Source organism: Gorilla gorilla, chromosome 19 (assembly GCF_029281585.2).
Source record: "Gorilla gorilla gorilla isolate KB3781 chromosome 19, NHGRI_mGorGor1-v2.1_pri, whole genome shotgun sequence".
NCBI lineage: Eukaryota > Metazoa > Chordata > Mammalia > Primates > Hominidae > Gorilla > Gorilla gorilla.
The window spans coordinates 86,628,347-86,642,324 of NC_073243.2; the positions used below are offsets into that span (position 1 = coordinate 86,628,347).

A 13,978-nucleotide genomic window follows, 5' to 3' on the forward strand; every position below is an offset into this window, starting at 1 on the left:
TTTTAGTCTCTTTAGTTGTGATGCATTCAATTATTTATGTAATACAATTTATTATTAAGATGTATCTAAATACATTTTATAGTTATTAAAATAACTTAAGCTTTTAAATATTTCATCTTTGCATTGTGCTCTAATATGATAATTCATTTAACATTGCTTTATTTCTTGACTCTCTGCTTTAGAACTGAATTTGTTTTATAACTTTACAAGCATAATAATAAAACACAGAGAGAAACAAATAATAATTCATTTTGAGAGCATCTATTCAGAAAATTGCTACATCTTTGAACTTTAAAACAATATCATCTATTTGATGTAGTAATTGATAAACTATGCTAAGATAGTAAATATTTATTTCAGGAGGTGTTTTACATTTTTATTCATTTCTTACAGAGAAAAAAACTCTTTTTAACTGCATCTTATGCAAAGCACTTCTGTAAACACTACACCAAAGATTATGAAATAGGAACATGTAACTTTTGAACAAATAACTATCCCAAGGCTATGAATGAGAGGCAGAATAGTACGTGGAATATTTTAAATAAGTTATATATGAGAAGCAGAGTGCAAATATTGAACAGGAGATGAAAGTAGAGTCAGAAGTTGCAGCCTTCGGATTTGATAGTTTGATGGTTGTATTTGTCAGGGTTCTCCAGAGGAAAAAAGAAAAAGAAAAAGAAGAAAGAGAAAAAAAGAAAAAAGAAAAAGAAAAAAAATTGCCTGCGCGCGCGCGCGCGTGTGTGTGTGTGTGTGTGTGTGTGTATGTGTGCGTGTGTGTGTGCTGGGGAAGGATGGAAGAAAGACTAACTGTATAAGTTATTATTTTTGGTCGTTTTCCAGGGTTCTTCAATGAGGAAACCCAGCCTCCCCCTTTGCTTCATTCAAGGGGTTCTGACTCTGTAAACTGGTTCAAATCTGAACACTGAAAGTCTGCGACTCTGTTCTATCATTTGTGTTAGACTTCTGTTTGCTTGGCCTAAAAGTTTTCTGCTCGTACAGATAAAGTACAAATTTAGTAGTCTTCCTATTTTTCTCACTTCCCGGAATGCCATAATTAACTGGCCAATGCCAGAGGTCTATGGGTGAGACAATTTTGATAGCTTTTTTGACTTCGTTGTCCATCACAGTAACCACACTCACATTAACTTTGGAGGTTGGGTGCTGCCACTTGGCCCCTGGCCCTCCAATGTCTAATTATTGAAGTTAGGTTTTCTAATTAAGTGCTTCCAGTTTTTATTGCAGGGTCTGGCCTACATAGAAGAGTGATCACTGAACTCATTAAGGATGTTGGGGTCCCCTCACCAATTTATTTATCAAAGTATTCATGAAATTATGTCTTCTGGGCCCTCCCAGTGTGGATGAATATGTCTTAAATAACAAACTTAATTTTAACATTATTCTTTTTCTAAGCTTTTGAGTCCTCTCCTCCATATTAAATCAATGGAGATAGGACATTCTTTTCTTTTTCTTTTTTTTTTTTTTTTGAGACAGAGTCTTGCTCTGTCGCCCAGGCTGGAGTGATGGAGGTTCTTCGGTGACCCCTTTATACTTGGCTATCTCACTTTTTTCCACCTCCAATCTGAGGGTATAAATCCCACATTTCCTGAGGGAAAGGGAATGGCCTCCCCTAAGGCAGTTACCTTGTAAGACAATTCTGATTCTTCTTAGAACCAGCACCTATCATTCCTCCTTGCTTCGAGAAGTATAAGTAGACTCAAGTATCAGCAAGTACCTAAACGCGAGGTACAAAGCATGACCCATCAAGAGTATGCTAACTCCAAAAAAATCTACGTGAGTTTTTAAAGTTCTACAAGCAAATTCTGGAGAACAAGTGTCGGAATGGATATAAATGATTAGGATAATGGTGGAAAGAACACAAAGTTGAATCATTTCGAATGTATTGATATGTTCTCACTGAGCAGAGAATCTGCATTTACTGTTGAAGCTATAGGAGTTAGTAAGGGCTCTGACAGTTTAGTTGGCTGTCCGAAATATGCAACAAAAGATGACCCATCTTGAGCTAATTGAAAATGCCCAATCTGGGCTGGGCTCTGTGGCTCACGCCTGTAATCCCAGCACTTTGGGAGGCCAAGACAGGCGGATCACTTGAGGTCAGGAGTTCGAGACCAGCCTGGCCAACAATGTGACACTCCATCTCTACTAAAAATACAAAAATTAGCTGGGCGTGGTGGCGGGCGCCTGTAATCCCTCAGCCTCAGGAGGCTGAGGCAGAAGAATCACTTGAACCCGGGAGGCGTAGGTTGCAGTGAGCCGAGATCGTGCCACTGCATCCAGCTTGCACACTGGAACGAGTGCACACTGCAGTAGAGCCTTGGAAAGTTTGCGTCATGTGCAGGGGGCAGGAGCCTGGCCTCTCCTGTTCCAGGGTGGTACCTGGGATTCAATCTGTAAGGGAGGAAACCGGCTTGCAGGACTCTCGCTTTGCTGAGTCCCTGTTTTCCTTTTTTTTTTTTTCCTTTTCAGCTAAACGTTCAATTTTTTTCCACCCTTCAAAATGTCTGCAGGCCTAATTTTTCATGGTCGTTTGAGAAGGACCCCACTTTTAGCTGAACTAAGGAGAAACTCCTACGACAAAAGGATACTTCTATGGGTGGTGAGACAGCTAAACCCAATCCGGGAGAGGCTACTTCTCAGAAGATTCGCCTGCCTCGGCCTCGCAGAGTGCTGGGATTACAGGCGTGAGCCACCACGCCCGGCCTGAGAAAAATATATTATGCCTTCCATGTGTATTACGATCCTATAAACACGAGTTAAACAGCACAAGCTGCAAAAGTTAAGAACTAAAGTCTTGAAGTAATTCTGACCAACTGGATAACGGCAATAATGGTAAACCATTCCATATCCACTTGATAACAGTAAATAAAATCTTCTACAGTTATCAATGAAAGATATTTTGTTCCAACACTATCATTTCAAAACAGAAATAGGGAAACATCAGGGATTATATTTAGCTAATTTATAAGCACCAAGACCTGGAATACTACCTCAGCATCATTTGAAGTCTGTTGGAAAGGGTTACACTGGATCAGAGTTCTGGAAGACATCGGATTCACAGATGTTTTCCATAAAAGAGCCACATAACAAGACTAGGTAGAATTTTAATTGCCTAAGCTAGGATTACATAGACTAAAAATAACATAAACTATAATTGAATTTAAGAAAGTAGTGTTAATTTACCAGGACAGAATTTTCAAGACACAATTGAAATAAAACCTAGATATTGAATATTCTTTGTAGAGGACAGAAAATGAAAAGAGGTTCCACATTAAAAAACAAAACCACAAAAACTTTCATTTTCTCAGTTGGAAACTGTATAATGTCTGCTTCTTAAAAACAATTTGGGAAACTCTTTGAGTGGAACACTTTAATCAAGTTCATCACATAGACTCATTTGTTAGGCTAATGGTAAATTACATTTAAATTATTATATTTTGAGTCCAAACCAGAGTAAGAACTGTAGATAGTGGGTATTCATGAATGCAGCTGTGAGGAAGTGTGCATAACAGCAGAAAGACAATGTCGACATCCATATATACATACACACTTTCCTAAAGTGAATTATGAGAGTAGCTATGTATAGAGTAAATATTTATTGCATTAAAGAGTACATGCAAAGTGTTTATTTTGCTGGAAAGCATTGGACAAATAAGAAATTGTTGAATATTCAGTATCATTCTCTTATCAATGAGATTATGATGTAAACAAAGATATTCTTTTCTTCCAAGAAGAGAAGGAAAATGGGAAGCATTCCTTGTGTCTGGAGTCACATATAATTATTACACAGTGATATAATGCCAAAGCAATAACACTAAATAAAAACAAAAACCAAACATAAAATAGAACATTCTCTCCTTACACTAATTTCTAACAGAATACATTTGTAGATTGTGTATTGCTGTATCCCCGCCCACCCCCCCAACAACCCCAGCCGGGGAATAACTTAAAGAAAACTTATGTAATTATTCAGATCATGAAATGCTCTTTGTGTCACATAGAAACTTGTTTCTCTCGTTTAAAAAATATGATATAAAGGCAAGTTATGAGCCTAAATTGCTGCTTTCATATTCTTATTTTCAAACATTTCTTAAAATGTGAATTCATTGATTTATATAAGAAAATTTGTTAAATCAAGCAAAATTGATTTGAAAATGGATCAGACTCTTATTTTGGGAATGTGATTTTGTTCAAGGCAAGGGATTTGTTCCCTGAGGTTTACGTCTGGAGGATTTCTCAACCAAAGTCTAATCTTCCATTGGAGGATAAACTCCTGCAGGTCCATGACTGTGCCTTGTGCTTATTCAGATCCCAAATGTTCTTTGTATTGCCTAAGAAGACATAAATATCATCTAGCAAACTTACAAGATAATTTACTAATTTGAAGTTAACGTACCGAGATATCACCATTTCTAAAGCGATATGATACATTATTTTATTTAATTAGAACAGTTGATGGTATCAGTAATGATATGACATTTGACTCTTGAAAAATACAAGGGTTAGGATGCCATCCCCCCTACTCCCTCACAGTGGAAAATTTGGGTGTAACTTCAACTCCCTCCAAAACTTAACCACTAATAGCCTACTCTGGACAAAAGTAAACAATCAATTAACAAATATTTTGTATCCTGTATGTATTATATAATGTATTTGTATGACCAAGTAAGTTAGAGGGAAGAAAATATATCTATTATTTAAGTAGAAGTGGATCATCATAAGAGCCTTTTTTCTGAATGTCTTCACTTTGAATAGGCTGAAGGGTGGGGGAGGGATTGGTCTTGCTGTCAGGGGAGGCAGAGGCAGAAAATGTGGTAGAGATACAAGGCGAGGCAGAAAATGTGGTAGAGATAGAAGGCGAGGCAGAAGACGTAGGCATATTTGGTGTAACTTTTTTTGAAAAAATCCATGTAGAAATGAATTTGCGCAGTTCAAACTTTTGTTGTTCAAAGGTCCACTGTATTTGAAATAATTATCAGAAAACACACTTTGAGGGGTTGTTAGGACAAGGTCATTTTGGTTGCAGGAAACAGAGCTCAATGTTTTTTGAAAAAACTAGACTTCCAATGCTTCGAGGAATGTGAAAAGCATTTCTCTTCAGCTATAGAGAAGCCTCACACATTTTTCATATTTTTTATTTAGAAAAGACAGACAAATTGTCTCGGTGTATTACTGTACTACCCATCATTTTACTCCAATTGGACCCCACATTAATCCAGCTTTTTGAGGCTAGAAGAGACAATTTTAGACACTGTGTTGATTGTAATCATAGCAATTTTATTCTCACTCCCCTAAATAAGATGGTTTCCTATGTAATTACCTTTTGCTTTTTCTCAATAATATAAAATATTATCCTGAATGCATCTTCTGTAACATGAGAAATTCAAGCTTGGTTTGCTTGTACTTTATTTTCTTGCCTTAAGTTGAGATATTTAGGTCTGTAAACAAAGGAAAATTGTGTTGGATAACTGTACATTAAAAATATAGGTAATTTTGTTAGGTTATTAAGATTACCTGACAAACATAACCTACTTACCTAACCTACCTACCTAACCTAACCTACCTAACCTAAAAATGTTAGGTAAAAATTTTAATTACCTAACATTTACCAGTCATAACTGTCTTAATCTCCTTTATTTTAATGTATTTAAGTATAGGAAGAGCCACATAACTGGCTAAACTCATATAACATTTTTAAGATCTGTACTTCAATTATTGCTATTATTACTGATACTTTTGTTGTACTGTTTGTCTTGTGACATGGGTAATTAAACATCAACACGTTCTATATATTTTAACATGCTTTGGATAAATTTCAAACTTTCTACATTTTACTCACATTTCTCTCATGGCCTTCATAGAAAGTGGTAACAAATGTGACAGTGGAAATGAGAGCTAAAAGACACCAATACACAGCTGAAAATACATTTTTCTGAGTTTCAATAAAGTGCAGGATGTCTCTTGACAAAAATATTTTCAGTCATCTCTGTATTAAGCAATAGACTAGTCAATCAATCAGAAGATGACATTGTGTCATAGAAATGTAGTCTAGGGAACTGTGATATAGAACCTTATATCTATTTTAATCATACATATTTTTAAATGTGAATTTTGTTACCATTATGTTTTGGAAAACATATAAGCAAACAATGTGGGGTTATCTTATAACATAGAATATCACAGAGAGAAACAACAAAGAAAGAAAAAAATATCTATGTGTGATGAGAAGTATCTCCAAATGGGCCATCAATAATATATATACTAACTTAATTGAGTCAAATAAAATATTTCATTTAGCAAGATTTTGACCTATAACAGCAGTTAGTAGTTTAAAATACATTGTCTATAATGTGAAATCTTGACACTTCAGAAAATATTGAGTTGGATACAATGGATTTAATAAACAAACACTGCTCTTTCTATTTGTATTTGCATATATATATATACATGTGTTCATATTTAGTATTACATTTATCGATATACTACATTATATATACATATTGGAAATGCATATATATTAATTTATACAATAAAACATTCAAATCTACAAAATGAGATTATTGACATTTGATGTATCTTTTCAAAATTGTTATGATAGTCGTGTCAGAGGTTATGAATAAAAATAAACCTAATATCAATCTATACACCAGCTTCAAGTACACATAATGGAGCCTAACACAAATAATTTATATTATGATAATTCATTGTGTGGTTTCCTCAAGCTGATAGATGTCAACACTACTTTCCTATAACTATGCAGATAAAACTGGGTATCAGATGTCTTATTGTGTAATTACAGTAGCAAAAGAAAACAGCACACTTGTAATTATAATTGTGGTGTCATATACACATTTCATTTAATGATACACATTGTTATATGTTAAATAGTTTTAAAATGGCTTGCATCAGCAGTAACATAGTCTGGCTAATGATGTAATTTTAAACGGTAAGTGAGAAGTATTCATTGTTCCTGTTGAACTTATCCAACAATTAGTACACCATAGATAGTGTCCTTACCATGGTCCCAGCATGGCAGTAGATTGAGAAGTGAGATCTTCTGTTTGCCATGAATAGAAATCTATTTTTTATGTTCTTTTTATGAAACGTGAACAAGCATGGTCAGTCTCTTCACTGAGTTATATATAAACCAAAAGCCAAATTTAAGAAAATAACTAATAGAATTAGTGTATTTTTGAAAATACATATGATTCATAACTCACTGCTATAATTTTTTCTGTCTTTACAGTCCTTTCATGTCTAACAACAAACAACACTGACCAAAAGCACACATAAAATTGCCTTTCTCTCTTTCCTAGCTTCCCTTTCTCCCTCCCTAACACCAGTCTCTCTGTGATGTGGACCAATGCAGTTTTCTTTCTAATCAATTCCCCCTATTGGTGGATGTCTTGGCCTTTCAGGCTTCTATAATAAAATACCTTGGACTGGGTAATTAATACAATAATAGAAATATATTTCTCACAGTGTTGGAGGCTGAGAAGTTCAAGATCAAAGCACCAGTAGATTAACTCAGTGAGTAATGAAGGTTTCAAAGATGATGTGATGCCTGTTATTGCACCCTCACTTGGCGATAGCACGAAAAGGGCACTAATCCCATTAAAGTGGGTGGATCCTTCGTGACTCAGTCAAATCCCCAAAGGCCCCACCTACCAATATTATCACATTGGGTATCAGGTTCCAACTTATAAATGTTGGGGAGACATCAGCATTCAGACCATAGCAAGGGCCTATCCATTTTCTGATGTGGCATTACAAATGTCTAGGAGCTGCTCTGTTAACCTCTACTCTTCTGAACTAGGCAAGAGTGAGAAAGCAAAGATTCTTTATTAGAATGAGAGAAAATAAAAAGTGGGACAACCTATATATTAAATTATGTTACTCTTTTAATATATAAACATTTTTATATTACTCATATTTATATTATACATATTTATATTTTTATATATTTATATATAATATAAATAAACACATATAAATATATATGCATATATAATGTATATCTAATATATATAAATTACTCATATTACTATTTAGACCAGTCATATTCATATGAGTAACGTAAAATGTATATAATTATCAATATATGAATAATGGGATATGTATATAATTATCAATATATGAATAATGGGATATTGTAAATGAACAGTGAAGGACTCAGTGTTAAGAGAGGAAATACTAATGTTTAGTAATTAATTTCAAACTTCAAATTTTTTAGTTTAGTAATTAACTTCAAATTTCTTAGGTAGTTTTCTTACAACTATATACTCAAAAAATAAAAAGAAAAAGAAATAGGACAAAATAAGTCTAGAGAATTAATAAACGCTTTTTGGTGTTTGTTTCCTACCACAATTATGTGTATCTCATCTTTTTGATATATTTAGTTCTAAATTCTTTCCTCTTTTCAGAAGTTTGCATCTTTAATTGGGTTTTCAGCACAAATATTTTAAAAAGAAGTTTACTGATCATTGTGAAGTAATTGTTACCTATGTGCTGACAATCTTCAAATTCACATTTTAATCCAGATGGCTTTTCTGATTACAAAACCTAAGAAATTTCTTCTCATTCATGCTTCAGAAGAACACAAAAATTCAAAATGAATAAAAATTAATTTATTATACCATCAATCCAAGCATTAAATTTATATTTCTTAATTCCAGTATTGGCAGCACCACTCATCAAGTTACCCAAATTAGAAAACCTGAGCAGAAAAATTAAAAAAAAATTAAAGCCAGAAAATATTAAATTTCTAAAAAAAATCATGAAAGAACCTTAAAAATCAGAAAACTCTCTTCTTTCTTTCACCAATATCAAATCAACCACAATATCACCTTAATCTATGACCTAAATATCTCTTGAATTTCTTCACTATTCCCAGTGTCTACCACTATCACCTTATTCTATTTATAATCATTTCACTCACCTGCTTCGTTAATTGTTTCTTATTTTCCTTAGTGTTTTGAAGACTGGAATCTTTAACATGCAATCCTCTCTGTTATGGTCTTTTTGTTTTCATCTCTATTTTACACCTCATCTCCACACTTCTCACATTCTAACTATATTATATTTTATTCATCAGTTCATATTTGCTATAATTTATCTCAACTTAAGACCAATTTTCATGTCCTCATTACCCCAAAAAGAAAAGATAATACATACTTTGGAATTTTTCTTTGTTGCATGAACTAGGCTTACTCAGTTGCAAGTTTTCTTGGACTTTTATTATTTCTTGGTCTTTTTAGTTACATCACATAAATCTTCTTACTATGTCAGACATTTCCTCATTTTTAGAGTTATAAGATATAAGAATCTGGTTTGGACTTAGAAAGGAAAAAAGCTTTCAGCTTACTTTTTAGATCACCTTAGGTCTTTTCCAAAAATGGGTGAAAACATCCTATACCCTCCCACAGTTCACCAGTGGACTCTTATTATGCTTAGGACAAAGATTCAAAATACCTCAGAATATTTTTATTTTTACATAGAGCAATCTTTCAGCATGTACTCCTTGGAAGCTTCTAGAAAAAGTAGCATTGTATCAGAATCTGCTATTTTGCTTATACTGTTTTTGTCCGTGGCACTCTGCACATTCTCAATTTATAACATTCTTTGTGCTATGTTACTTTAAAAAGGCTTCCTTCTGAGTAAGTTTGGTAATGATGACTTAAAGTCCTTTTCATTTTTGTGATTCTAATGGTTACTTTTACTTCAATTGCCTCTGCACAATGGTTTTTTACATTTATTTTTGCACTTTTCAAATCATTCTGTTACCTATGCTGGGATTTATTTTTCTTGTATTCTTAAAACTTTAGTTCTCAGTTCAGTATCTGGCTTACTACCTTCAACTTAAAAAATCTCAATTTCATCTTTAAAAAACTATTCTGTTTCAGTAGGTATTAAAAGAAATTTAAAATCAATGTGACATTTTGCAACTATATAAATGCTACAACTGGAATGACATTTAAGGGTTCCAGAACCTGGCTATTTTCTCAGTGGACCTTGTGTCTATAATTCAGACACACTGATGTCAGACTGTGGTGCTATGGTACTTTCCTAGACCTATGACCTGCCTATAAATCTATCCTAAAACAGAGGCAAATGATCAGTTTCCCTTGACTCAGTACTTGGTTCTTATGGAAGAGAGGGAAGTCAGGCTGAAGATAGGGCTGAAGTGGCATAATATCAAAACCAGCATAGGGATAAAAACTTCAGAGTTTTTAAAGCAAATGAAGACAAATAATATTCTTAAAAGTCATTTGTAGATAATGATCAAACAAAAAAGGATGCTACTATTAAATAGTGATCAGGGAGCTCTCAAGTTTAGTTTTCCAAAGATTTTTACCTTCGTAACATGAATGTCAGCATCTGCTTGTGCATAATAAATGCACTACATGTAAAAGGCCAGAGAAAAGTTAATATTAAGGTGTTAAAGTTTAATTACTTAAATTTCTCCTAATATCAATTTTGCAACTATCTAGCACTCATCATCCTGCTTGGTTTGCTAGTATTGCTTGCGTAAGACAAAAGCCTGCTGAAATCACTCTCCTTCAAAATACAGTATGATGTAGCTGAAGGAAATGAAACCCCATTTGTAAGTCTCAAATAGATGTTATCTCTCTGCCAGTATTACTAAAGCAAATATGAACTCCACTTCTGCTATGACTATTTAATCCCTCTACCAATATGGCATGTCTCTTAGTTGTTATACCAATTGCTTTGCAAACAGTGAATGGATTACTGCTTATAAATTTCTCCTGGCATGTTGAATTTCCAAATTAGGTACAAATTTTAACAAATGGGGTAAAACTATTGATAGGGTAACATTTTGTGCACTTTATAAATATTATAGCCTAAACTAAACATAATGATTTTTGAAAATTCAAATGAGTATAATTTTTAGAAAATTAGTTCTAAATCTAGAAGTAAAAGTATCTTCCAAGTAGAGTGATGTAATATTATATAAAATATCTTTTAAAGAAATGTCCTTTTTTCAGTCCTATTGGTAAAAAAAATTTTCAATATTATTCTTCTCTTTTTAAAACAATCCAACTGGCTTGTATAGCTTGCATTTATGTGTAAGCAAGGTTAAATTTAGCAGTAATTCAGGTTAATCTCAAGTACGTATATTGTGCATATGGCCCCATACTTGTAAACTTCTAAAATCACAGAACATGATATTTTAGGTTGCTTGAAACAGTTTGTAATAGAAAAGCCTTTTGCTCACAAAAGAGAGCATATCAGAAATTTTTTGGAAACATATCCTTGACTTTTGCCACTTTTCCACCTTCTTAAGTCTTTCACATGCTCCATCTTTATTTGCATTATAACATTTTTCTTTACCTCCCCTTTGGCTTGTAACAAATCATTTTTGCATCCTGTATCTGTATCATTGAACAAGAATTTATCAAGTACTTTCTATGTACAACCTAATATTTATTTTGCTATTGAATACGAAAGGTTGAAGAAAATACGGCTTTTCAACTTGCCTCTGGATGCGAACAAACCCTAGTAGTTGAAACAACAACATTTCCAATATGTATTCCTCTTGAAGGGCTCAGAGGCTTAGAAGCTCCCCATTTCCTCTATAAGCAAGGTACCTTCACAGTGAAACTATTAACAGACAATTCCTTGTTTTGAGGGCAGCCCTGTACCCTGCATGATGTTTACCAGCATCCCTGGCTCCTACTCACCAGATATCAATAACAACCTTTCCCCTGAACAGTTGTGCCAATGTCTCGTGACATTGCCAAATGTCCCTGAGGGGAAAAATCAATCATATTTGAGAGCCATTCCTCTGTAACACCTCCTGTCTAGGGTCCAAAGCTCTCTTAATTCACTAAGCTTGTAGCTATTCTCTAGTGAGCCACACACTTCTCTCTGCATTAAGTGTAATGCTTATTAAGACTCAGCCAGCTCTTATAAAACTGTTCAAGCCAGTTTTACTGCTCTTTTCAATTATATGCATTAATTAAATTAAATAAGCACTTAAAAATCATTAGAAAAAAGAGTTCTATTAAGAAAATTGCATGCTTTGGAAATAATAAAGGTGAATCAGAATAATCACTGTCAAGGTAGTGTAAGACAAGTATAAGATGTAATTGAGGAAAAAAGATTATAAAACTCAAAGGATGATGAGACCAAACTATTACAAAAATGTACTTACATTCTCTCCCCACTGTAGGAAAATAAAATTAGCTGCTAAAAAAGTCTTCCGGGTATACAAGAAAGACAACAGGAAACTCGATTGAGAATAATCCCCCATACTCAAAACAAAGGCTTTGGTCAGCATTGAGAGAATAAAATGTTTGTTTACATTTTAAGTGAAATTCAACGTTTATCTTTAATTTAGGAAATATACACTTAAACCAATTTTTCTTTTTCTTCTTTGTAAATTTTATTTTAAGTCCAGGGGTCCATGTGCAGGTTGGTTGCACAGGTAAACTTGGATCATAGGAGTTTGGTAAAACAGATCATTTTATCACCCAGGTATTAAGCCTAGTACCCATTAGTTATTTTTCCTGATCCTTTTCCTCCTCCCACTTTTCACCCTCCTGATAGGCCCCAGTGTGTGTTGTTCCCCTCTATGTGTCCATGCGTCATCATCTTCTAGCCCCACTTTTAAGTGAGGACATGTGGTATTTTTTTTTTTCTCCCTGCATTAGTTGGCTAAGGATAATGGCTTACAGCTCCAACCAAGTCCCTGTGAAGGACAAGATCTCATCCTGTTTTATGACTACATAGTATCCCATGGTATATATGTACCACAATTTTTTAATCCAATCTATCATTGATGCATATTTAGGTTGATTCCATGTCTTTGTTATTGTGAAAGGTGCTTCAATAAACATACCCATGCATGTGTCTTTATAATAGAATGATTTATATTCCTTTGGGTATACACTCAAATAATGGGATTGCTGGGTTGAAGGGTATTTCTGTCTTTAGGTCTTTGAGGAATCACCACATTGTCTTCCACAATAGTTGAACAAATTTATACAACCACCAACAGTGTGTAAGCATTCCTTTTTCTCCACAACCTTGCCAGCATCTGTTATTTTCTTACTTTTTAATAATAGCCATTCTTACTGGCATGGGACAATATCTTATTGTGGCTTTGACTTGCATTTCTCTAAGATCAGCGATGTTGAACTTTTCTTCATATAATTGTTTGCTGCATGCATGTCTTCTTTTGAAAAGGGCCTGTTCATGTTTTTTGCCAACTTTTTAATGGGTTGCGTTGAGTTTGTTTTTTAAATGTTTAAGTTTATTGTATATGTTGTATATTAGACCTTTGCCAGATGCATAGTGTGCAAAAATTTTATCACATTGTGTAGGTTGTTTACTCTGTGGGCAGTTTTTCCTTTTTTCTTTCCTTTTTTTTTTTTTGCTATGCAGAATCTCTTTATATTAATTAGATGCTATTTGTCAATTTTTGCTATCTTCATTATGAAATTTTTGCCCGTGCCTATGTCCTGAATGGTACCGCCTAAGTTGTCTTCCAGGGTTTTTATAGTTTTGGGTTTTGAATTTAAGTAAGTCTTTAATCCATCTTGAGTTAATTTTTGTATATGGTATAAAAAGGAGTCCAGTTTTAATCTTCTGCATATGGCTATCCAGTTATCCCAGCACCATTTATTGAATAGGAAATCCTTTCTCTATTCCTTGTATTTGTCAGGTTTGTTGAAGGTCAGATAGCTGCAGGTGTGCAGTCTTATATCTGGGTTCTCTATTCTGTTTCATTTGTCTATGTATCTGTTTTTGTACCAGTACCATGCTGTTTTGGTTCCTATAGCCCTGTAGTATAGTTTGAAGTCAGATAGTGTGATGTCTCCAGCCCTGTTCTTTTTGCTTAGGATGCCTTGGCTATTCAGGCTGTCTTTTGGTTCCATATGTATTAAAAAAAAATTCTTTTTTCTAGTTCTGTGAAGAATCTCAAAGGTAGTTATATTAG

The 13,978-nt window shown here is 33.9% G+C and overlaps 1 protein-coding gene across 4 annotated transcripts in view; it reads right to left on the minus strand.

Annotated features, from left to right (window-relative positions):
- The window catches only part of LOC115931305 (uncharacterized), a 128,405-nt gene that overhangs the window by 49,868 nt on the left and 64,559 nt on the right, over positions 1-13,978 (minus strand). Inside the window, exon 3 of one of the 4 annotated variants that reach the window (XR_008673047.2) lies at positions 5,336-5,453. The exons of the other annotated variants lie outside the window; for them this stretch is intronic. The gene's annotated coding sequence lies outside the window, so the exon portion shown is untranslated. The remainder of the gene's footprint in view (positions 1-5,335; positions 5,454-13,978) is intronic. 4 annotated transcript variants of the gene reach the window in all.